The following is a 25,684-nucleotide window of genomic DNA, read 5'->3' as shown; positions in this document are numbered from 1 at the left end:
AGGAATTACTTCCTCAGAGCCTCTGAGTTGCTGAAATGTGACCTCTCTCTCAGCTGAACTCAGCATATAAATGCATTACCTTCCCCCCAATGTAGGACATGACTCCTGGGGATGAGCCTCCCTGGCACCGAAGGATTATTATCAAACACCAACTAGCAATGTGACTGGGAAAAGACCTTGACCAAAGGGAGGAAAGGGCAAAGACAAATAAGTTTATATAGCTAAGAGACTTCAAAGTGAGTCAGGAGGTCATTCCAGAGATTACACTTATGCACATCTCAGCAGGATCTACTTGACTGCCAAAGTAAATATTGCCTTAAATTGCAGGGCAACTGAGGCTCTGGAGACATCCAGACAGTACAGGAGGACAGACAACTCAGGAAGTTGGTGCCCTGCCAGTGGGGCTTACTTTGGAATTTATGCTCCACAGTGTGACAGAGTTGGACCCAGTTGTGGCTTCACTATACATGGCTTTTCCGCCCCTTCTATTTGAACCTTATAGTTATGGTGTATGTAGGTGTATGTCCAAAAGACTTAAATCTTTGGGCTGTCCATGTGCCAACTGGGCCTTGAATCTCAATGAAATTGCAGCACCTACTCTCCAGGTCATTAGACTCACCCAGGACAAATAACAAGGAGATGATGATGGACAATGACTGTCCCAAAGAACAGAGAGAGTCTGAAACTGCAAGCTAGATAGTCCTATCCATCTGCCCTATGGGATCTAAGCCCCCTCTCAGTTAGAGGTGGAGGGGCATCACCATTCCAGAATCCTCAGGATGGGGAATGAATGATGGACTAAAGGAGACTTACTGTTATTTTACTATAGACTTATTGTTATTCTAGCAATGGAAGAACTTTTATCATTGATGTGGAGGCAGTGGCCCCTGAAGGTTCTGAGGGGAGGGTGAGGGAAAAACAGCTATAATATGGGGGCACTTTTGGGACTGGGGAATTGTCCTAAATGACAGTACAATGACAGATACAGGCCATTGTATAGTTTGTCAAAACTTACAAAATTGTGTGGGAGACAGTGTAAATTACAATGTAAACTATATCCATGCTTCTAACTTAGTGGCAAGGCTCCAAAATGTGTTCATCAATTGTAACAAATGTACCACACTAATGAAGGATTTTGTTAATGTGGGAAAATGTGGGAGGGGTAGGGAGCAGAACATATGGGAATCCCCTATATATTTTATGTAAAATTTATTTAATCTAAGTATCTTTTTTAAGAAGTAAAAGGTATGTATTTTTAAAATGCAGCTTTTAAGATAGCTTTTGTTCATGTCTGTGATTTGTGTTATTCATTTTATAATTGAATGGTAGAATAACTATGCATGGAAAAGAAAAGTAAACTTTTTGAAAAGTAAATAATAAATATATAAAAGAAATAGCATTTTAGTTGCTAAAAATTGCAGGACTAGGTTTAAAAAAATCATAGATCTTTTCAGCTGATTTGCAAGTGATGGACCTTTGGATTTCAAGACTGTTTTAGACCATGAGTAATCCTATATTGAAAACATTTGAAATTCTAAATGTTCAAGTTTATGAAGCTTCAAATAAAATGGCACAAGGTAATGCTGATTTGATTTCATTGAGTATCAAGAATTGCATTATTACCATTCCACAATAATCGCGTTTAGAGTACCTATTTTCATTTTACTCTCTGTATAAATGGTTTCAGTGCTTACTGCCCCTCCATTCATTATATAACTTTTACATTTCATGAGGGTAGGTATTTGTGATATCTATCTCTCCTTCTCATTAGTATATACCCTGGGCCTTATCCAGAGTTCAGGAAAAAATTAGAAAATCAACAAATATTTTTAAATGACTGAAATTATGTTTTGGATGATTAGAATATATCTTCCAGAATTTCTTGAGATATGGTACATGGTTATTATTAAACCTAAATCTTTGTTATATAAGATCTTTTTGTTGCTTGGATAGGTGCAAGACACTTGGATTGTGTTTTAATTTCTCCTTTGATAAGATCTATTTCCTTCCTCGACCATTTGTCCAAAGACAAAAAATTAGCAAGTTATTTCATTTCTAATTTTCACTTCTTTAATCTGTGAAATGGGAGTAATAAAATATTAATAAGTAAATATGGGATTGAGGCTTGAATAATGCATTTGGAAAATTAATGATAGTCTCAAATGTTAGATGCCATTAGCACAATTCAACTGCCATCATCACCACACAGCCACCACCACAGAGACCCTCACTTGTAGATGGTATTGTAATTTCAGGACTTGAAGTTATATTTTAGATAAAATCTTACTCTGTTCTTTGCTTTAAGTTCTTCAGTTAGGGTTATTATCAATCAAGATGCTGATAGAACCAGAAGCTTCCCTGTACAGCCCATTGGTTACATGATCCTTGGTTTATCATTAGCCTTCAGTCTTATTTAATATCAAATAGAAATATTTTACATTTTTATTCAAAGTAAAAATTTAATAACTAATCACTTATCTTACCATGCACACAAAGATAACTTGCTTTTATTTCTTTCCTTCTACGTATATAAATGTTGCATATACAATTTCAATCATAGCATGCATATTTTCTTGTTCATTTAATAATAAAACCATCCCCATGTTTCACATAACTTTATAATTATTTTAATCATGGGGGGGTAAAAACTCTGTTATGTTCCAATTTATTAAGCCAATCCCATAATGTTGAATATTCAAGTTCTCAAATTTTTATTTTACACAGTGCTCTATTGGGGGTGTTTCCACATGTAACTTCTGCTTCTGCTGAATTATTTCCTAAAAAGAATTATTAAGAATACAATTAGTCAAAGCCTATGGTTCTTAATAGCATATTTATTGCTTGAAAAGATTTGTGAAAGTATTTGGAAAAAAAATTAGTAAAATTAAAAGATAAAATTGTATAAACATTATTATACAAAGTTTTTTGTGAATTTTTTAAAAACTCTCTTGGGTGATACGATAGTTGTAGTTTTACTTTATAAGAAACTGTCAAACAGTTTTCTAAGTGCCCAACCATTTGCCCTCCTACCAGCAATATATGAGATCCAGTTGTTCTACATCCTCAGCCATTCTTGGTATTGTCAGTCTTTTTAGTTGAAACTACTCAAGTCAGTATGAATTAGTATGTGTATTTTTTACCTTTCATTTCCTTGATGACTAATAATGTCAAGCATCTTGTCATAGTCTTACTAGATATAGGTGTGCCTTTGGTTAAGTGTCTCTTACTGATTTTCTAATTGATCCGTTTATCTTGTTGACTTTTAGAAGTTTTTTTATGTATTCCAGAATCAAGTTCCTCATTATTGTATTTGTTTTGTTCTTAATTGTGGTAAAATATACCTAAATTAAGTTTACCATTTTAACCATTTTTAAGTGTACTATTCGGTGGCATTAATTACTTTTATGATGTCATGTGTCATGGTTTGAGTCTTTTGTGGACCCCAGAAAATTGTGTTCGTAAGCCAAGCTATTCCTGTGGGTGTGAGACCATTTGATTGAATTTAATTCAGTTGGGACCCTTTGATTGAAGTACTTCAGTGAGGTATTACCCAGGGTGGGTCTTCGTCCTCATGTTGGAGTCTTTTATAAATGGGATAAACATTCAGAGACTAGGAGAAAAAGAGCTGCCATTTTACATGCCATGTGAGAGAGGACTCCAGGATCACCTGCAGCACAGAGGCAGAGCGAGAGATAGGGTCTGAAAGGCCGAGAATGAGTTAAGATCAGGGAGAAAGTGAGCCTGGAGGAGAAGGTAAGAGACCGACTGTCATTTTGTCTTCCCATGTGGCAGAGGTCCGGGATCATCTGCAGCCAAACTTGGTGAGACTGCATCTCTGATGATGATTTTTTTTTTCAGTATTTAATTTTTTTCTCTCTATTTTTTTAAAATGTTACATTCAAAAAATATAAGAGGTCCCCACATACCTCCCATACCCCTCACCCCACTCATCCCAAATCAACAACCTCTTTCATCATCATGGGACATGCATTGCATTTGGTGAATATATTTTGGAGCACTGCTGTACCACATGGATAATGGTTTATATTGTAGTTGATGCCTTGATTTGGACATTTTCACAGCCTTAGAACTGTAAGCTCTTACCTAATAAATTCGCATTTTTAAAGCCAACATATTTCTGGTATTTTACATCAGCAAGTTTAAAAAAACAAAACAATGTTTAACTATCACCATTATTTTCAAAAACTTTTCATCCTCCTAAACAGAAACTCATACCCATTAGGCAATAATTCTCCAATCTCCTCCACCCTCAGACCCTAGTAACACCTCTATTCTACTTTCTGTCTCTATGAACTTGCCTATTCTAGCTACCTCATATACATGAAATCATGTAATATTTGTTCTTTCGGGTATGGCTTATTTCACTTAGCACTATGTTTTCAAGGTACAGCCATGTGTAGTGTGTATCATTCATTTTCCAAATAGACTCTTAATTCTATTCCATTGTTCTGTGGATCTATCCTTGTGCCAGCACTATGCTCTCTTGATTACAGTTGCTTCATAATGAGTTTTGAAATCAGGAAGTATGAACCCTCCAGCATTGTTCTTTCCCAGAATTGTTTTGGCTATTTTGAGTCCTTTGCAATTCCATATGAATTTTTTTTTTTTTGTCTTTCCCTCAGCAATTTTATTTTATTTTTTTATTTTATTTACTTTGTAATAATATTACATTAAAAATATATATATATGAGGTCCCATTGAACCCTACCTCCCCCACCCCACCTCTCCCCCCCTCAGCAACACTCCCTCCCATCATCCATATGAATTTTACAATCAGCATGTTATTTCTGCAAAGAACTCAGGTAGGAGTCTGACTGAAATTGCACTGAGCCTGTAGTTTGAGGAATATTGCCATCTTAACAATGTCAAGTCTTGTGATCCATGAACTTTGGGTATTTTATTTAGATCTTCTTTAACTTATTTCAACAATGTTTTATAGTTACGAAGTGTACATTTTGCACTTTTAATGTTAAATTTATTCCTAAGTATTTTATTCTTTTTGATAATATTATAAGTGAAATTGTTTTCTTAATTTCATTTTCAGATGGTTTGTTGCAAGTGTGTAGAAATACAATGGGATTTTGTAGCTTGATCTCATAACCTACAGCCTTGCTGAATTTATTAGCTTTAATAGTTTTTTGGTGGATTCCTTAGGATTTTCTCTGTGTCCCAATTTCCTCATTTCAAAAATAGGGATAATAGTTCCTATTTGGTGGAATTGTGAATAATTAAATATATGTAAAGTATTTAGACTACTGTTTGGTACAGAATAAGCACTATATAAGTATCACTCATTATGACTTAAGATTCTTGATTGACTAATATTCTAGAATACATGGAGATGCCAATTGACTGACTTTTAAAAATTACTGGTGTGAGTATGATGAATTAAGGAAAGCTCCAAAGAGGAAGTGGGACTTTAAACAGTTTCATGGTATAACTAAATTTTGGATGACTGGAGGCAAACATATTAGAGGCATTTCAGGTGATACAACACTTAAAGGCAAGAATAAACATATGGTTGTCTACTATGTGTCAGGAGTTTTAAGGTAGGCATGTGGTGACTAGAGCAGAGGCTCCTATTAGACAGTTAGGGACTAGGATTGGATACTCTTAGTTCCAGCATGAAAAGTTTAGCTTTAATTGTGGAAAAGAGAAAGTGATTTTTTTGCAGGAAAGTAGAATAAGGTAATATAGGAAAGCGTTAATGGACAGGATGGCTTAGGAGAAGAGAGAGCTAAAGTAACAATAATCAAGATTTAGTGATAAAATATTGAAAACTATGTGGAGGCAGTTATGGATCCAATTAAGCCTGAAAGAACCTGGAATGTGATGCTGCTTTTGGCAAAAATGGGAATATTGGGAACATAGCATCTTTGAGGAAAAGATGTTTGCTGTGGGCAGTGTTGAGTATAATGATGGCAGTACATCCAATAATCAATAATTTGGCAGATGCAGCAGAAAAAGCTCCACCCAGAACAGGGCCAGACATACTCTGCATTCTTTAAATAACTGAGTACATTACTAGTACAAAAATTTTTATATGATTATTTTGGGTAATCCATATTATTAATAGGCTAACCAACTCAGCTTTGCTTATTCTATTAACATCAATTTATTGCAGAAATTAGTTTGTGGTGGTTTGGAACTGTATGTACCCCAGAAAATCATGTTCTTAAAGCTAATCCATTCCTATAGGTGTAAACCTACTGTAAGTAGGATATTTTGATGAGGTTACTTCAGTTAAGGCATGGCCCAGTGTGGATCTTAATCCTCTTACTGGAGTCCTTTATAAACGGAATGAATAAAGAGAAGCAAGAAGCTGAAAGCAACAAAACCCAAAAGAGAAGGGAGAGACCAGCAGATGCTGCCATGTCCCTTGCCATGTGGCAGAGGAGTCAAGGATCACCCATAGCTGGTCTTCAGGAAGAAAGCATTACCTTGATGATGCCTTAACTTGGTCATATTTCTCAGCCTCAAAATGTAAGCTAATAAATTCCCATTGTTAAGCTAACCTATTTCATGGTATCTGCTTTCAGCAGCATAGGAAACTAAAGTTAATTGTCAATTTAGTATAGAAAACCATTAAATGAGCCTCAAGTTTATGATGAGCAATAACAAAATATAAAACAAAGAAAATTCTTAAAATTCTAGAACAATGATATCTTGTGTTTTTTTTACATATTTTAAATTCTCAGAATCCTTCCACTAAAAATTTTTAAAGGCAGCTGAAATTAAATGAATTGCAATATCAGATTTTGTTGAATCAATAGAACTCTAAAGAGAATGATTCTCAGTTTCATTATTCCACTATTCCGGTGCCTGGACATTTATACTCTACTTGAAAGAAAATAAGAAAAAACAGAACGTGTAGCTTTCAAACTTTTCTGAACTATTCCTAGACCTAAAAATCAATGATCTTCATCTTTTCATCCAGGAAATAGCCTAGTACGTGTTTACTATTAGCCTCCATAAATACTATTTGCCAGAGTCTCTTGCCTTTAAATGAAACAGGAAAAATTGGTTGGGAAGTGGCCTGTGTGTTATCATAATACTGATCATTGAGTAAAAAGTGCATTTGTGAGCTAATCTAGCCCTGCCTAGCAACTGTTTCTAGGCAGACGGTGGCCAGGCTCAGCTGTTGTTGCCTTGCAGGAGTCATCAGTCTATTTCTACAAACTTTATAGGATATCTGTGTGGGATTATTTGGATTCCAGTTTTAAGGTACATTTTCTTCTTAGCCACTCTTAGTACTAATCATTTTGGTTGTAGAGATTGATACATTAAACCTAATATCATTGCTTTTTATCTATCTCTGAATATAAGTATACAAATTTTTAACTACAATGGAATGTATAAATCCCGAAGTAAAGAGCTTAAACTATTCCTGTCCATTCATTTCAAGCTTGAACTCTGCCACATACTTTAGTGGTCAAGGACTATATCCAGATTTATAAGAAACTTTTAACTCATCTCCTGAAAAACTTACTTATACTGTTACGATGAAACCTGATTTACTTTCTTCCCCTGGCCCTTACAGTAGGATAAAATCCAGCTAATAGCAGCGAGGTGGGAGTTTCTGGAGTAAATAGGTGTTATGCCAGAACTCAATGAGGGGAGGAATAGGCCATATTAGTGGAATAGAAGCTTCTCCAGAGAGAATAATGCTCAAAAAAAAATTGGAGGCAATGTAGTAAATACTACAGCACACTTTGAGTTCAGCCCCTCTAATCCTGTCCATGCTTCTTGTTCCCAAAGTCCCCAAATTCTTCTCAAAGCATACGTATGCATTCAAACAACCACCCACTTACTCTTTTATTCCCAAAGCTACTTGGAAGTCTCACCCCTTTTCCTCACTCATTTTCCTATTCTTGTCCAGTCTCTTAACTCATTCCACTGGGTCCTCTGGAAAGCCCATTCCTTTGTAAACCCACTTCTAAATTCTCAACCTCTTTAGAGAATGTTCCTTCACATCTTTAATTGAAACCCAAGGATCTCACTTAATTTTCAAACCCTTCCAATAAAGCCTGCTCTTTATTCATACCTAATAAATCAGATCAAGTGATAAGTTGTCATCCTCTTTAAATCCCTATGCCACTTTAGGAACGTTCATCTATTTTCATGAGAAGGCCTTCCTCATTTGGGAGATAATATAGCATTTTTAAATTTAACAACACAGGATTTGGATTCAGGCTCAGATTAGGGGAGGTTGACTAGATGACCCAGCATTTCTGAGCCTCAATTTATACATCTGAAAAGAGAAGATAAGAATAGCATTTTGCAAGATTGTTATAAGGATTAAGTTTATTCTTTCCACAAATCTTTACTGATTAAAAATGTGCCAGACATTTTTAAGTACTAAACAAAACAAAAAATTCCTCCCTTCAAGAAGTTTGAAGTCTTATGGGGAAGAATATCTTTAAACAAGATAGATATATAAACATAGTTACAAAGTCTTATATAAAGGAAATATAGGGTGCTGTAAACACACACACACACATTTAATTGAAAGTATAATTTAAATGAAGCTCAAGTTGCCAGGCAAAGGGTGAGGTGAGGGGAGTCCTGAGTAAGTGACATTTGAAAAAGAGAACTGAAGAATAAGTAGGAAATAGGCAAAGAAGCAAGAAATGCAGAGGGTATTCTGGAGAGGGGCAGCTTAGCTCATTCCGAGACTGAAGAAAGACCACTGGGACAGGGAATGTGTCACAGTGTTTTGTTAGAGAGTAGGCTGAGGACTTGACTATGAAGGCCGTTTTAGGGAGTTTTAATTTTATTTTAAATGCAATGAGAAGCAATGGTTTTAAGCAAAGGTGTGGCATGCTTTATATATTTAAAAGCCCTCTGAGGACAGTGATCGGAACACAGTAGTTCCTTGGTAAATGAAGTAATGTTCACCTAGGCCTTACTTGTCAATGTTTATTGAATTTTGTGCACCTGAGAAACAGTTTTTTCCTTTGCCCCAAACTCTCGTGCCTCCCTTTGGTTAGCTCAGCCAACACTCCTGTTTCAGAGTTCTTTGACATCTACAACCTAAAGGCTACTCTCTGAAGTTTCTCTGGACCAGGAGCTACCCTACCTCTGAAATCTTCTAAGCTAATAACCTGCTTCTTGACCACAATTTCTGGCCTTGACCCTAGCACATTATTCCTATATATTTTTAGGTCTCCAGCCTGTTTGGAGATTAGGGTGGAAAGATAAGCAAAAGCCAAGTTGTGAAGGGTTTCATTGAAGCTAAGGAACTTGAACTTTATCCTGTAGGAAAAGGGAAGAAACAATGAATATTCGTAGTTCACTAACCACCATGGAGCAGGTTGTTCCATGTATTTGAAATGCCCTCTCCCCCAAGGATCACCTTCAAGCCCTTGGCCATCCTTTAGAGTCTAACTTTGCTCTCATTTCTTCTAGGAAGGTTTCCTCAGCAGAAGATAGTCAATCACATTATATAATGTGTATAGCTCTTATGCTAAGTAATCACATGCTTATTTTTTGATTCCCCTATTAGTGGGAACTCATTCAAAGCAGGAACTTATATCCTTAACATATCCTCATACCTGATATATAGGATTTCATCAAATTTTTTTGAACTCAAGTTCTACTGCAAAATAAAGCCCCCTGAAAATCCTAACAACATAAAATTTTCACAGCAAAAAGTTGACAAATTCCATATGTAATCTAGAACCACATCTCTTTGCTGAAGTTTATCCAGATATCATTGCTCTAAAAACATTCAACAAATTCTGAGAACATTCTATTTTTATACATTTTAATTTTTCGAGAAAGTAATATATTATCATGATTAAAATACCAAAATATGTAAAAAGAATACACAGAGGTCTCATGCCTACCCATGCCTTTCTACCCCTTTTCCTTCTAGCTTCTCTGGATTATAATTTTTGTTTTTTGTCCTCTTGATGTTTTTTAATCAGATACAAGCAATTATGAATGTATTATTTTCTTTCCTTTCTTACATAAAATATAGCATGGAATATACACTGTTATATTATTTGCTTTTTTTCTCAGCAATATATCCTGAATATTTTTCCAGGTTAATAGTGGAGATCTTTATTCTTTTTTCACCTGTAGCTTTCTACTATATTTCAACTGAATGCTGTGATTTATTTAAAATGTCCTCTCATGCTAGATACTTAGGTTCTAATCTTCTGCTTTTATAAATAACCAGCAAATGATAAACTTGCATGACTATTTCATATTTGCACAGATATATATACATATACATGTATATGAATATAGATAGAAACTTTAAAATTGGCTCGTCTAGTTCCAGAAAAAGATCTTATATTTTATTATGATATTCCTCTATAATTTATAAATTATAATATATATAAATTATGATCCTTAGTCTTCTGATCAAAGAACACAGTATATCTTTACATTTGCCCAAATTGACTTTTATAGCCTTTAGGAATATTATAAAATTACCCCTTCAGGGAAATTTTCTTAAGTATTTTATCTTTTGTTATTGAAAGTGGGATCTACTTGGTCATTATTTCTAAGGTATTCTTTATATATATAAAAACTAATAATATTTGTATATTAATTTCATTTCCTACAACTTGCTGAAATCTCTTATTTTGTAGTTATTTTCATTTTTTATCTCTTGGGTTTTCCAGGTGTACAATAATACCATCTGCAAATATAGTACAGGCTTTATTTTTTCCAATGTTCATACAATTTTCAATGTTTTTGGAGGTATTAGGTAATCTATTAGACAATGTTAACCAATAGTGGCATTGTGCACATCCTTGCCTAGTTCCTGATTTTTAGGAGGAATATCATCCATGCTAGCCTTAGGGCTAAACTAAAATATGTATAATCAGATAAAGGAGGTTTGTATCAACTCTTATTTTGAGTGCTTTTTTAAAATATCAAGAATAGGTTTTATTTTTATCAAATACTTTTTCAGCAACTATAGAGATAATTTTTCTCATGGATTTATTAATATGTTAAATTACATTAAGAAAGTTTGTACTATTGAAACGCTCCTGGAAGTGGAAAGAATAAACTCCACTTGATTGTGGTACATTATTCTCCTAATGTGCTTTGTTAATATTTTGTTGTCTTTTTAAATTGATCATCATCTTAATAAAAAATGGTTGTTTTTGCAATCTATAAGGTTTTAGTATAGAAGTTATGTTTTATAAAAATAATAGCAGAATAATCTAATCTTTAAAGGTTCCTCTCTGAAACTAGATGTGATGCCTTGGGGGGTGGAGTAGATATTTGACAAAACATAAGCAAAAGTTGAATTCCTTTGTAACCGCTCCTTCCTTAGGGTTTCTCTCAGTTTCAACTCATAATTTTAGTATTATCTTACAATGTTTAACCATTGTATTCTTAACTATGCTTATGTTTCTACAACTTAATTTTCAATGAGAATTTGTCTATCTGTAATTTCCAGATCTTCTGGAATGAATTTTGGTTGATTATATTTCCTGGAAAATTATACATTTCATTCAGGGTTTCAAATTTATTTTCATACAGTTGTACAAAGTAGCTTCATAATCCATTTTGCTTCTGTGATCATTTCTATCTTCTCATCTTTTTTTTTTTTTACCATTTCAGCTGTTTTGTATTGAAAAGTAAATTAAAATGCTCTTTTTAAAGTATGCTTCTGTTTCTCTTTGCATACCCCACAGTTTATACTTCATGAAAGTCATTTCTTAGTTATTTAGTGCATAGATATTCATAACATCTTTGTGATTTCTAGCACTTTAATAGTAAAAAGAAATTGATGGCTTTTAGGTTTGAATTTTATCTGTACTGATATCAAGATCACTGTCCCTGTTTTCTTTTTGTTCATATTTGCTTATCCTTTTATTTTTATCTTTACTGAATCACATTGCCTTAGGAGTGTCTTATACACAGCACAGGGCTGGGTTTTGCTTTATGAGACAACTCTGACGTATCATGCATATAAGCTCTCAAAGTCACATTTGCAAATATTCCATTGACCAAAGCAAGTTACATGGCTGAGTGCATAGTCAAGGGGTGAAGAAATAGACTCCACTCTTAGGAAGGACTGCATAATATTGTGGCCATTTGGGCAGGGGTGGATTCTACTCCAGATATAATAAGGTGGAAGGCCTGTGTAAAAGCTAAATGAGAAGTGCAGAAGTGATATATGCTGTTAGGAGGCTATCCCACCTGAAGGAGCTGTGCAGTAAGAAGACCTTTTCCAAGGCTAGTTTAAGAAGTCATACATGCGCCAGAAGAGAAAGCCAGCATTTGAATGCATGCTCCCCAGTGTATTGATGGTCATTCTGTGTATTAGTCACAAAAGCAGGGAATATCAACATAGATTACTGCAACTTTCCCCAGTCAAGGAAGGATTTCCTCTGTACCCTTTAACTCTCTCCCTTCTGCCCCAACTGCAGAAGATAGAGAGGATGAGGAAGTAACTGGGAGCCAAACCCTTGCACTCTCTTCTCACTCAAAGCTAAGGGAGCCATAGCTTTAGGCTAAGTTAAAAGATGAGAGAAGAGCTAACAATCACAATTAATCTATTCCTGATGGTTGAAAATGACTGAATGGTTATAGAATCTGATCAAGCCTCTACACAACAGGAAGAGGGATTTAACAAGACACAGGGTATAGATTTAGGAAAAGGAATCAGAAGCAGGAGAGAAGGAGACAAGGCTATTGGTGCAAAGTCCAAGAGGGAATTGATAGGGTTGTCATCAATAGAGGCTGATCTTAAACAGAAGGAAATAGACATTATCCTCTAAACTGCAGGATGAGTATGATCTTAGGTGCATATGCAAACAGTACTCCAGAAACCTGATACTTCATTTTTGTTAATGAAGTAGGAAGTAAGGATGTCTGCTGAGACTGAAGGGGACTTGAATAGTGAGAAAGGTTTAGAATGGTCATTGTAATACTAATGTTGAAGTTGACAAGGTGGGTAGATAAAAATAAATTGCTTTTTTCTGTACTAGCAACAAGCTATAAAAGGGAAAAATTATAAACACATTAAAAAAGTGTTACATTAAATAGGATGTTTTTGATAGATTAATATAATAAAAATACAACTTATTCCAATATTAAGTGTGATGGTTTGAGACAGTATAACCTAGAAAAGGACATTCTTAGAGTTAATCCATTCCCGAGGGTGTGGATGTATTGAAGGAGGGACTTCTTGATGAGGTTACTTCAGTTAAGGCATGGTGCAGGGTGGGTCTTCATCCTCTTGCTGGAGTCCTTTGTAAATGGGATGAATATGAGAGAGAAAAAGCCATGGAAGCAAGAAGCTGAAGCAAAGAAACCTGAAAGAGAAGGGAGAGATTTGCAGGTACCACCATGTGTCTTTACCGTGTGACAGAGGAGTCCAGGATTGATGGCAACCATTCTTCAGGAAGAAGATATTGCATTGATCATGCCTAGATTTGGACATTTCATGGCCTCAGAACTGTAAGCTTTTAAGTGAATGAATTCCCCCTGCCTAGCAGGCTAAAACATTAAGTAAATGTAATGCAATTCTAATTTATATTTGAATAGGAATTTGGAGGAATCGGATAAAGTTATTTTTAAAGTTGTAAGGAAAAATAAATTTTAAAAAATGGAAGACTAGTGAGGAATGACTTGTTTTTCCAGATTAAAATATATAGTATCATGACCTCCTTATTGACTTTGGTTTTACCTTAGGAAAAGATAAGTCAGAAGACAGAAGAGAGCTCAGAAATAGATCCTATTAATATATAGATATTAGACATATAACAAAAATGGTATTTCAGTTAAAAGGTAAAAAGATGGGTTATTTTTTAAATGATGCTGAGTCAACAGCCTATTCATCTGGGGAAAAAAGTATATCAAGATAAGTTCCAGATTAAAGAAAAGAAATAAGAAAAATAGGTTTGATACGCACTCAGACATCCTCAAGCTGTTGATTAACCAAGACCGGAAACCTAGACATTATAAAGGAAAAGATATACCTAATGGCAAAAGAGTAAACAAATCAAAAGGAAATGATGTTATGCTTCAATTGAAACTTTAAAAAAAAAAAAAGATGAAATAGGCAAAGTTATTTGAAAAGCATGATAGAGAAGAGCTGAAACTTACAGATCTTGCATGAAGACATACAAAAGTATTTATAAATTGATAAAAAAACATAACTCAAAAGACAAAACAGACAACTGAGACTTGCAGAAAGCAAGTCCAAATGGCCAATAAACATGGAAACATTTTCGGCCTTAACTAGGAGTTAGGGAAATGCAAATAAAGTGCTAGTTCATAGTCATTAGATTAGCAAAAATTACAAGTGAAAACACCTATTGCTGAAGAGACAGGGAAATGTTCATTATTTCAGACTTTTTGAAAAGTAACCAGATATTATTCTTTGAAATCAAACGTACATTTACTCACTTCATTCTTAGGAACCTACCCTTGAAAATAAAAGCACTAGTAGGTAAAGTGTACATAAATTATTGTAACACTGTTTGTACTAGCTGAAGAGGAAAAACAAAGCGAATGCCCCTCAGTAGGTAAATGTCTGAATAAATTATTGGCACACCCATGCCATGTAGCAGTATGCTGCCATAAGAGCAATTGACAGGGAACCTCTCTCCACATCAGGGGTCTCCAGGATTGAATCCCGGTGAATCCTAGAGGAGAGAAAATGAGAAGACAACACAGAGAGCAAAAAGAGCAGGGTGGGAGGAGGGGAAGGAGGGAATATAAGTAAATAAATAAATATTTTAAAAAGCAATGAGTTAGGGTCCTTGTTAAGCACTTCCCCTGAGCAAGGCACTTATTTGATCCTCACAACAGCCTTATAAGTGGGTGGTAATAATGTTATAGGAAAGGAAATGGAAGTACTGAGAGTTTAAGTTATCCAAGGTCACATGAAGCTGTATTCCAAATCATTATATTTTCTCTTTATGCTAGTTGATGTGGAAAGATTTTCATACTATACATTTCAGCATGAAAACCTTAATATAGGGAAGCATATAAAATAAAACCACATTATTATAAAACAAATGACCCTCTAAATTTTAACACACACACAACACCGCATGCTCTATATCTAGAATCTATGTTCCAGAAATGGGAGGTTATACACAAGGTTGCACTATTATTACTTACAGGGGAGATAAATTTACTATTGTAAAAAATCATGTAGGAAATAATCTCATATTGCTATGAAAGAATGGCCACCTTTCATGATGATTTTGGGGCAGGAGTGGATTCTATATGATGCTTATTTTTATCTCGGCTTTTAACTTTTTAATTGTATTTTTTTTAATGAGCATGCATGATTGAGAAAAGGTGAAACTATATCTATTGTAGGAAAAAAATTTTAAGGGAGACATAACAGTGTTGGTAATTCTGTAAATTCACCCCAAAATTATTTTTCCATATCTCTACTATTTTTAAAAAATGAATGTTAAGAGAAGGAATAGTGATTATGTTCAAACTTAAAATGTAAGACTCTAAACATCAGGTAATGAAAACAGGATTTTTTAATAGAAATAAAATTTAATCTACATTTTAGTATATGTGCACATCCCTCAAACAAGGAGTGTCATTTAAAAATTGGGTGATGCGGTTTCTCACATAATTTGAAGTAAACAGTGTGTTTCATTTGTTGAACAGAAAATGGTAAGAGTTTGTCTTTAGAATCTTATAGATATATTTATGTATTTTAAACAATATTTTATAATAAAATTATACATTTGAAGTAAACTTTAATCACGTGAATTTTAATGCTGTAGACTAAATTACCAATTCCTAGGGGAGGTCACAGTAGTATATCATCATTAAAGACGTTTATCATCTTTTTGACTCTGCTCTCCGTGGATATCATAACCTCCAGCATTACTCAGACAGTGGAGTGGAGAAGCAGAGTAGACTCAGGTCACAAAGTTCTCAATGAAGAGAACATGCTTAGACACCGATCTAGAGTGATGATGCGTAACAGCAAGTCTAATCACAAGGGAGACATGAAAAGGAAAGGAGAGAATCTTAGAGTCGCTATCCACTTTGGAAGGGGGTTGCAGGAGAAAGGCTAATCTCAGGGGAGAGCAAGGTTTCCCTAAGGGGGCCTGAAGGTAGAGAGACTTCTCTGACAAGGTGAGGTTGTAGGAGGTTGATTACAATGAGATTAGGATTCCAAAGGCTGTAGGGGAAGGGGGTGAGATGCAGGATAATAGTGGGACTCACCAGAGCAAGAAAACAGAACAAAAGCAGTAGCAGAACTAGAGAAGGTAGGCAGTCTGTGTTTGGATTTAGTATGTGCCTTTTTCCTTGTACGTGAAAGTTATGATTAGCAATATTGGCTCCAACCCAATTTGGTACCAATTATATTGATGCTATAACTGTCTACAGGTCCCAGGCAATTTGACCTGTCTCAATTACCAGAGGGGCAGTGGTAGAGCTGAAGGGCAGGTCGTCTGGGAGGCTCACAGGCGTTCTGTGTTGAGCGCTGTTGTGCTGAGATGTCATTTTCCCATTTACTATATAAATCACTGTTTATAATGGCATTTTCAGGAGTATAAAACATTCACTTTGGTTAGGGACTAGACCATTTAGACTCAATTTCTGGGTATCTTTGGTTTTCTTCATTTAATTCAGGACATGTCCTATTTTGATTTGTAAAGTAGGGCTGCTAGAACATTGTGATTTGGCAGTAATTGGCTGGAACCTGTTTCTTTAAACTCCTTTTGTTTTGTGAAGCCCAGTGTTCCAAGTTCTATTGTCCCTAAGGTCCTTGGCATATGACTATTTTGTAACCACATTCTTCTAGCCAACATGATGTAAAGTAATAAAGCAAGCCAGTAGCATTCAGTATCTGAAACTGAGAGATCACTCAGAAAAAAACAGCTCAGTTTAGTGACTCACAGAACCAGAATTTTGGCATACATGGGAGGGAAAATACCAAGGAAGCCAATAAAAAAAGAATGCACAAAGTTTCAAGTTGCAACAGTCTATTCTTAAGAGCCATTGTTGGCCCTTTTTAAAATTCTGATCTTTAACTTTTGAAACTGATGTCTTTCTATCTAAAAACATTAAGCTATTATGAACTCAATTTTGGCAATTCCAACTCAAAGTAGCTTTATAGGTTTAGAATTTCATTGCAAATAAATGTTATCACTTTCTTTTAAAGGATCAGTTTAGAGATGAAATATTTCTTTAGATCCAGGCAATTACACTGGCAGTAGAGGTTCATTTTTGTAATTATAAAATTTTAAGAGTGACAATCTGGAACCAACTGAACTCTTTCATGGATCTAACTTTGATGTGATTTTCAATCTCAGGTTACTTTTGATCTTTTGGTTTCTGTTTCTTAAATCAAGTTGCTTTGCTAACAACTACATATGCAAAGGCTCATAGTGGTTGATATGGTCATTTTATAGACTGTCATTGGACATTGTTCTATTATCCCCAAGCTTTATTCCCATCCAGTTTTTCCTACTTGCCTGGAAGGCAGTAGACCTGGAAGATTTTTTTCAAGCTGTCCATTTTCAATCGGTTCATTTTCCTTTTGAAGGATTTCCCCACCTCAAAATGCCAAACCCAAAATATTAGTTATTTGATCTTTTATTTAAAGTTCTTGTGTAAATCGCATAACCAACCATATCCTATACTGAAGAGGATATACTCTGAAATTTGTTTTCACCCATTATGTTTACAAAATTTGACCAAGTAAAACTTGTACTTGGACTCATGGAATGGGAAACAAATTGAAATATTAGGATATATTAATCTCTCATTTAATGCAAGTACCAGGAGACTTCTGTGTTTGATCTGCACTCACTAGGTAAAGTAATGGTAAGACAAAATATTTTATATAATTAACTCTTCTTTACTTGGGACTTTTAAAAAGAGGTGTAGTCTTTGAAAAATTAAAAGTAGACATAAACATTAACCATGAAAGTATTTCAGCATGAGGAATGGTAAGTATTTGAAAGGTGCCAAGACAGATAAAGTGAATAACTCCATGGATAACTAACTTTTAAGTCTTCAGTAACAGTGACATTTTAATGATGCCATATATCCATTTGCAGTTACCCAAAAGTCTACTTTTAAATAAGAAACATATCATATTTCAGATTGTTTCCCTCAATGAAAATACAGTTTCATTCAGTTAAAGTCTATAAATTTATAGTCAATAATCATAGAAAAGGCAGGAGCCCGAGAGCGAGCAGTTGTCGGGTGGGCACCCTGGCCGGGATCACCACCATCGGGGTCGTGAAGCGCCAGATCCACGTTCCACAGCAGTGGGCCGGTGATGCGGAGGAGAGAGGTATGCAAGTTATTGAAAATGGGCTTTAAAAGATGAAGGAAAGATGGAACTCCAGGAAATCCAGCTCAAAGAACACACTGCAGAAGACGCAGATCGGAAGTACGAGGAGGTGGATCGTAAATTGGTGATTATTGAAGGGGGCTTGGAACGCACTGAGGAACGAGCTGAGCAGGCAGAGTCCCGTTGCCGAGAGATGGGTGAGCAGATCAGACTGATGGACCAGAACCTGAAGTGTCTGAGTGCTGCTGAAGAAAAGTACTCTCAAAAAGAAGACAACTATGAAGAAGAGATAAAGATTCTTACTGATAAACTCAAAGAGGCAGAGACCCGTGCTGAGTTTGTTGAGAGATCGGTAGCCAAGCTGGAAAGGACAATTCATGATTTGGAAGATAGACTGAAATGCGCCAAAGAGGAGCATCTCCGTGCACAAAGAATTCTGGACCAGACTCTGCTGGACCTGAAGGAGATGTCGAGCACCCCAGTCCTGCCCTGCTGCTGCCCCTCCCTTTGACCCTGACTCGGCCTGAGGCCAGCCTGCCCGAAGCTGACCTTTAACCTGAGGGCTGATCTTTAACTGGAAGGCTGCTTTCTCCTCTTGCTATGCACCTAACCACCCACCCCTGGCCCCCTGTCTCTGCCTCACCCAAACTGTCGCTGCCTCACCCAGAGATTGCAGCTGGGCTAGGCGGCTGAGCGCCCTTTGGGAACAACATTTAAGGGAATGTGAGCACAATGCGAGTGTCTTTAAAAGCATGTTGTGATGTGTACATGTGGTAATTATCCCCCTTTTTTGTTGTTGTAGCAGCCTTTTGTAAAACATTCCAAATAATTCCACAGCTCTGATGCAGCAATCTAATCCCTTTCTCACTTTTGGAAGTTAGTTTTTCAGTTTAATAGATATTGCCCACCCCAGAGAGGAGGGAAAGAAGGATGGACCTGCCTCACTGAGAGCCGAACATAACCCAGGGGAAAACTCATTGATTGCTCTACACAAAGCACCAGCCAAACCAGAAAAGTGATCCCAGGAGTTAGCCCCCACCAAAAAAAAAAAGTGCTGTTCAGGTTTTCAGCTTGAAGTTAACTTAGGGCAAATTTATTATTATTATTTTTCTTGTCAGAAGTAACCAAATTAATACGTTGAGACCTCTGTCTGAGACCAAATCTTTGTCCCTTTGTCCTTTCTCTACTCCCTTCTCAACGGCTCACAGAATGAATCATTTGCCCCTTATGTTGGGGTGACCACTGATTTACTCTCCAGCCCCCTTTTAAGAAAGTAGAGAAAATTACATTTTTGCCACTAATTTAGTTATATGAAACATCTCAGCACCCTTTTCTGGGTCTGAAGCTGCTTTCTCTAAAAAGTGCCATCTCATGCTTTGGATCAGTCAGTGCTAGAAAAATCTTGAATAGCATATGGACAAAACCTTTTAAAACATTTCTTATTATTTTGAAACTTTGCTTTTTTGGGATAGGGGAGCACTGGCCAATCCACCTGGCTGTGAGTGCTCTCCACAGTCTGGGTGGTAGTGTGCTGATCTTTTACAATTCCTTTCCCCACCCAGTTCCCCCTTTTTGGTGAGGTTTCTGTGAGGTCTGTTAGGTATACATCCTGCAGTTTACTGGCTTAAAATGTACGCTCCTTTGGTGTGGTCTCTTTTGGGGGCCAGTTGGGAGAAAGGGAAACCAATAATGCAACTGTTTTGATACTGAAAATTGACAAGTTTCTTTTTGAAATAAAGAACCAGTCCCTCAAATAATAATAATCATCATCATCATAGAAAAAAAATAATAATCATAGAAAAAATGTAACTATTTATTGTTACATGAAGTAAAAGTCAGGTTATGGAACTTTATGTACAGTATAACAACTATATAAAATATGATTTATATAGACATTTGCTATAAAATATTAAGAATTTGAAAGGAAATGTATCAAAATATAGGTTTTATCTTGAGAGAAAAACATACTGTTACTAATTTTTTAATTGTTTCATCTTAAAAGAACCAATTGTTAGTAAAATTAATTTAGCTTCTGGTTAATCACTTATAGTCTTAAATGAAACATAAAGTTAATAAATTAGTGACATATGAAAGATGCTAAAATGGTAACTTTATAGTTTGGCTTAGATAATTTGTTAGAAAATCTTTAATTTATAGATGCTAAATAGTCTCTAAAAGATTTGAAAAAAGCTTCACAATTATTTAGGAACAAAACCAGGCCTCAAGTTCAGTTTTCTTAGTTTTAAGACTTATAAGTAAATTTTTTCTCAAAAATATGTACGGTGGAAAGAAAAAAGCAAATATGATGGTGGAAAGCAATTAAATCAATAGTTAATGACTTTCTGAGTTCTCAAATCATCTTCTGTTTGTAGTAAAGGTAATTTACTTATTTATCCTCATTGCTGAGGATAATTCTAAAATAGGACTAACTCCTACCCTACTTTTCTCACTTTTGCTAAAGTTGGTGAAGGAGTAGCTAGATATGCAAAGTTACTGAATCTAGTTTATCCTCTCACTTGTCTGTCAGTGGTACCTGAGTCTGTTACAGGAAGCAATCAGCTGTGGAGGAGAAACAAAATGTTAACTACTCTTGAGAAAAGGCTTCCACTAATTTTGGTGAGGTGTTAATACTAGTGCTTGAAGGAAATCCTTATACCGGGAAATCCTTGCCTCTGGAATTGATCACTAACACTTCCCATGGTAGCATGTTAGTTTATCAGTTTGCCTTGATCAGCCTCTCAAGATGGCCCAATATGATCGGACCCAGAATATCGTTTCTGTAGTTTTAAAATGCATTCCTCTACTCTGTCCAAAGGGTACATCTATTAATTTAATAGACAGTCCATCTAAAATGATATCAGATTTATTCTCCATAAACAAGTCTAAGCTTCTGGGGCCTAGAGTCTTTCTTCTTATTTATTTTATTTCATTTCATTTCATTTTTTTTAAAATAAGCTTTAGATTACATAAATATTACATATTCCCATATACCCCACCCTCACACCTCCCACACTTTCCCACATTAACAACAGCTTTCATTAGTGTGGTGCATTTGTTACAAATAATGAAAACATATTGAAGTATTGCTGCTAACCATGGACTATAGTTTATTTTACAGGTTATACTTTGCCCCATACAGTTTTATAGGTTTTGACAAAATGTATAATGGCCTGTATGTGTCATTGCAATGTCATGCAGGACAAGTCCAATGTCCCCAAAATGCCCCATATTACATCTATTCTTCCCTCTCCCTCCCCTCTGGATCTCTGGTGACCAAATGCCTTTATATCAACGTTTCAAGTTCTTCCATTACTAGAATAATAAGTCTACTGTAGTCCGTAGAGACATTCCCTTATGTTTGTTCATTCCTTAATCTTGAGGATTTGGGGATGGTTATACCTACTCTGCTTCTGATTGAGAGGGGGCTTAAATCCCATGGGGCAAAAGGATGGCACTGTATTGCTTGTGGTTATAGACAGGTTCTGTTTTTTGGGATGGGTGTTGTCCATCATCATCATTTTGTTAGTTGTCCTGGGTGGGTCCAATGAACTGGCCAGTAGGTGTTGCAACTCTGCTGAGATTCAGCATATGAACAGACCAAAGATTTAAGTCTGGGACATATACTTAGAGAGTATAGTTCTAATTAAATATTCAAATAAAAGGGGCAGAAGAGCCATGTATTGTAAAATTATAAATGAGTCTAACTCTGTTACTTTGGGGAAGCATAAATTCCAAAGTAAGGCCCACTGACAAGGTGCTGAATTTCTGAAATTGTCTGCCCTACTTATACTGCCTAGATGTCTCCTAGAGCCCTTGGGAGTCCCAATGATTAAGGCACTGGTTACTGTGGCAGTCAATGAGAGACATGCATAAGTGTAACCTCTGGCATGACCTCCTGACTCACTTTTGATATCTCTTAGCCATAAAAACTCATTTGTATTATTATTTCCCCCTTTTCGTCCAGGTCTTTTTCCAAAAACATTGCTAGTTGGTGATAAATATTAATCCCTCAGTGCCAGGGAGGCTCATACTCAGGAGTCATATCCCATGCCAGGTGGAAAGTAGTGAGTTTATGTGCTGAGTTTGGCTTAGAGAGAGTCAAGCCTACACTCTAAACAAGTATCAAGTGGACTCTAGCATAACCAGCCCATTTTTCACTGTTTTCATGTCATCTTGCACAGATACTTATTAAACTAAATATAAAACAGATTATTATTATTTATTGTTATTTAATCTTCATCCACCTTTGACTCCTGGGGCAGGAATCAGTATGAGAAGAAATGCATCAGCTCAGTATCAATCCCCTCTCCCCATTACAGATGCTGTTTTAGAAAAACGGGTCAAGTAGTGGAAATATTATTTTCTTTGATGTGAATATATTTGCCAGTACAGTAAAATAGGGATGTGTTCTGGACTTACTTTTGAATAAACAGTTCCTTTTTTTTTTTGAGGTACCAGGGCCAGGGATTGAACCTGGGACCTCATATGTGGGAAGCCAGTGCTCAACCACTAGGCCATACTGGCTCTCCTGAATTTGTTTCTTCATTTGTTTGCTTGTTGTTGTGGTTTTGTTTTGTTTTTAGGCAGAGCCAGGAACCAAACCCAGGACCTCCCATGTGGGAAGCAGGTGCCCAGGCACTTGAGCCACATCCACTTCCTGTTTTTTTCTTAACTGCCAAAAATCAGATGATATGAGTTTATCAGGAACCAGAAGTGACCACAGAATACTATTGATTCTATTTTCTAATCACTGATAGAAAAAAAAAAAAGATGGCTTCAGATCGACTATTCCAATACCAAGTTCCTTATTTTTGGTAGACATTTCATCTGGTTTTTAAATGACTACTTATTTATCAAGTTTCCTCAAATTCATTGCTACCTAAGATGCTCCTTTCTGGTGCAGAGGATGTGAGATTTAAATCCAGAACATACCTCTGTTTCAAGATGGCTTACTAAGCACATATTCATTTCTCTAAATCCCACTGAAATAGCTGAAAAATAGTAAAATTAGGAAGAAATCCAAAGAAATCCTGGAAAACAGAGAAGAATACCATTAGTAGATCAGAATATTGAAGAATTGCTAATGGCACCAGATTATCGGCAAAATTAAGTAGGATTTAACAACTCTCAATATACTAAAATTGAAAGGTAGCATTTTTGAAAAAGGGGCTTTCCAAAAAAGAATCATCCAAAAGGGACAGGAGAGTTTGAGAGTTGGTTTTATGGCTGTTGGTAGGAGAACTTAAGGGTTGCATAAAAGCTATGTCAGCCAAGACTTCAGAGGCCATACGCAGTTCACCATACCCTCAAAAGGAGCCTATACTCAGTCATATATTCCCTGCCTCTCAGATCTACCCTATACATTCTATCCAAGCAATCTATAATCATAACCTATACTTATACCAAAAAGAACATAGTTCTTCACTGTTCTGAGGGAACACCTAGCTACCAACACTGATCAATCCCAGCAACTATTGATAGAAGATAATAAAGAATAACCTGACTAATTGATAATTAAATGGCTCTAGATTCTAAAAATATCTATCCTCTAGGTACTTATCAGCAGGCAATTTTTGTGTCTTCCTAGTTTGAAAATCCAGTTTCTCTCCCAAGCTCTTTCTACTATTATGGTTCCAAGTATGAGAACAGAAGAAATGCCTTCTCAGTAAGGAAGAGGCTGCAATAGGAAAAAGTAGAAATCTTATTCTTTAGATAGGGCAAGAAGATCAAATAGCAGTGTCCTGGTTCTTTTTTCTTAGAATTAAGCCTGGACATACAGAGCCTAAGCTGCAGAACAGTGATAAAAGAATGCAGGCCCCATGAGAACATAAGGGCTAGTCTCTGAGGGAGACTTGAGGCCTCAAGTGGCCCAGCATTTGCCCTTGCACCCAAGTCTAAAATATTGTAGAATGCCCACAAGTAAAAGTGGAAGATGACTGAAGGGATATGCCTGGGAATGCTCCTAGCTTACCAAACTCTGCCGAGACATTTGGGAGATTTTGATGTTTCCTCTGTCAGGGTTGGCAGACTAGCAAATATGTGGGGTTAGGACTAAGAGATTACTGTGTGCAGGGACTTTACAACTAGAGGTAGAGTCCTGTTTGGGCTGCTTGTATATTATCTCAAAGGCCAGGCAAGATGAGGTGATGACTAGGCTAATATGTCAACTTGGCCAAGTAATGGTGACCAGTTATTTGGTCACACAAGCACAGGGCTAATTACAATACAAGGGCATTTCATGGACTTTAATCATCAGTGAGTTGATTTCATAGATGACTGGTTACATCTACTATCAACTGAGGAGATTGCCAACAGCAATGTGTGACCTCTCTAATTCAATCAGTTGAAGGCCTTAGAAGGAGACATGATTTAAGCTTTCAGAGACAGAATTCTGATCTCTACTTCAGATAGTCAGTGTCTCCTGGGAAGTTCAACCAGGACCTTCATCAGAGTCCATGGCTACAGCCTGCCCTACAGAATTTGGACTTTTGCATTCCATGATCTTGTGAGATAATTTTATAAAATCTCATGCTATTTATAGATATCTCCTGTTTCTGTTTCACTAGAGATCCCTGACTAGTACAGCTTGGTACTGGGAATGGTTCTTGAAAAACAGACCCTTAAAATGGTATTTTTTAATTGGTTCTGGGATTTTTTAAATTGTCTCTCCTACTTTAATTAGATTGAAGGGCATTAATGACTTTGTTTCCAATAATCAAGAGGCCACTGACAGTCCATGACATGATTTGACAATAAAGATAAACAAAATATCACCACTGGATATGACTAAACCCATGCTTAAAAGAAGCAGAGCTCTGGGTGAGAGTGTTTTTAACAACTTACCAGAGTTTTGTGGCATTAAAAGGTACCCTGGCCAGCTAACAGAGAGGTGAAGAAGGTCAACTACCGCTCCAGGGAGCCAAGAGTGCCTACAACTGCAAGCAGGAGAATTGCGTCCATCATCCATGTGGAATCTAAGCCCCCTCTCGATATAGAAGTGGAGAGGACATCACCATCCCAGGGTCTACAGGATAGAGGAATAGAGTATGGATTAGAGTGGACTTACTGATATTCTGCTATGGAACTGTTGTGATAAGTAATGGAAGAAATTGTAGCATTGATGTGGAGAAAGTGGCCACGGTAGCTGCTGAGGGTAGGGAGAGGGAAGAAGAGATATAATGTGGGGGTATTTTCAGGACTTGGAATTGTCCTGGGTGGTACTGCAGGGACAGATGCATCGTATGTCCTGCCATGGCCCACTGGGTGGACTGTAGGAGAGTATAAACTACAATGTAAACCATTATCTATGTGGTGCAGCAGTGCTCCAAAATGTATTCACCGAATGCAATGAATGTCCCATGATGATGAAAGAGGTTGTTGATGTGGGAGGAGTGGGGTGAG

At 36.3% G+C, this 25,684-nt stretch overlaps 1 pseudogene; it reads left to right on the top strand.

Moving 5' to 3' along the window:
- The first annotated feature begins 18,282 nt into the window (after positions 1-18,282).
- Positions 18,283-18,794, top strand: LOC101439656 (tropomyosin alpha-3 chain pseudogene; annotated as a pseudogene).
- The last annotated feature ends 6,890 nt before the right edge of the window (positions 18,795-25,684 follow it).

The sequence above is a fragment of the Dasypus novemcinctus genome, chromosome 7 (assembly GCF_030445035.2).
Source record: "Dasypus novemcinctus isolate mDasNov1 chromosome 7, mDasNov1.1.hap2, whole genome shotgun sequence".
NCBI lineage: Eukaryota > Metazoa > Chordata > Mammalia > Cingulata > Dasypodidae > Dasypus > Dasypus novemcinctus.
This window is presented reverse-complemented; position numbering and strand designations above follow the sequence as displayed.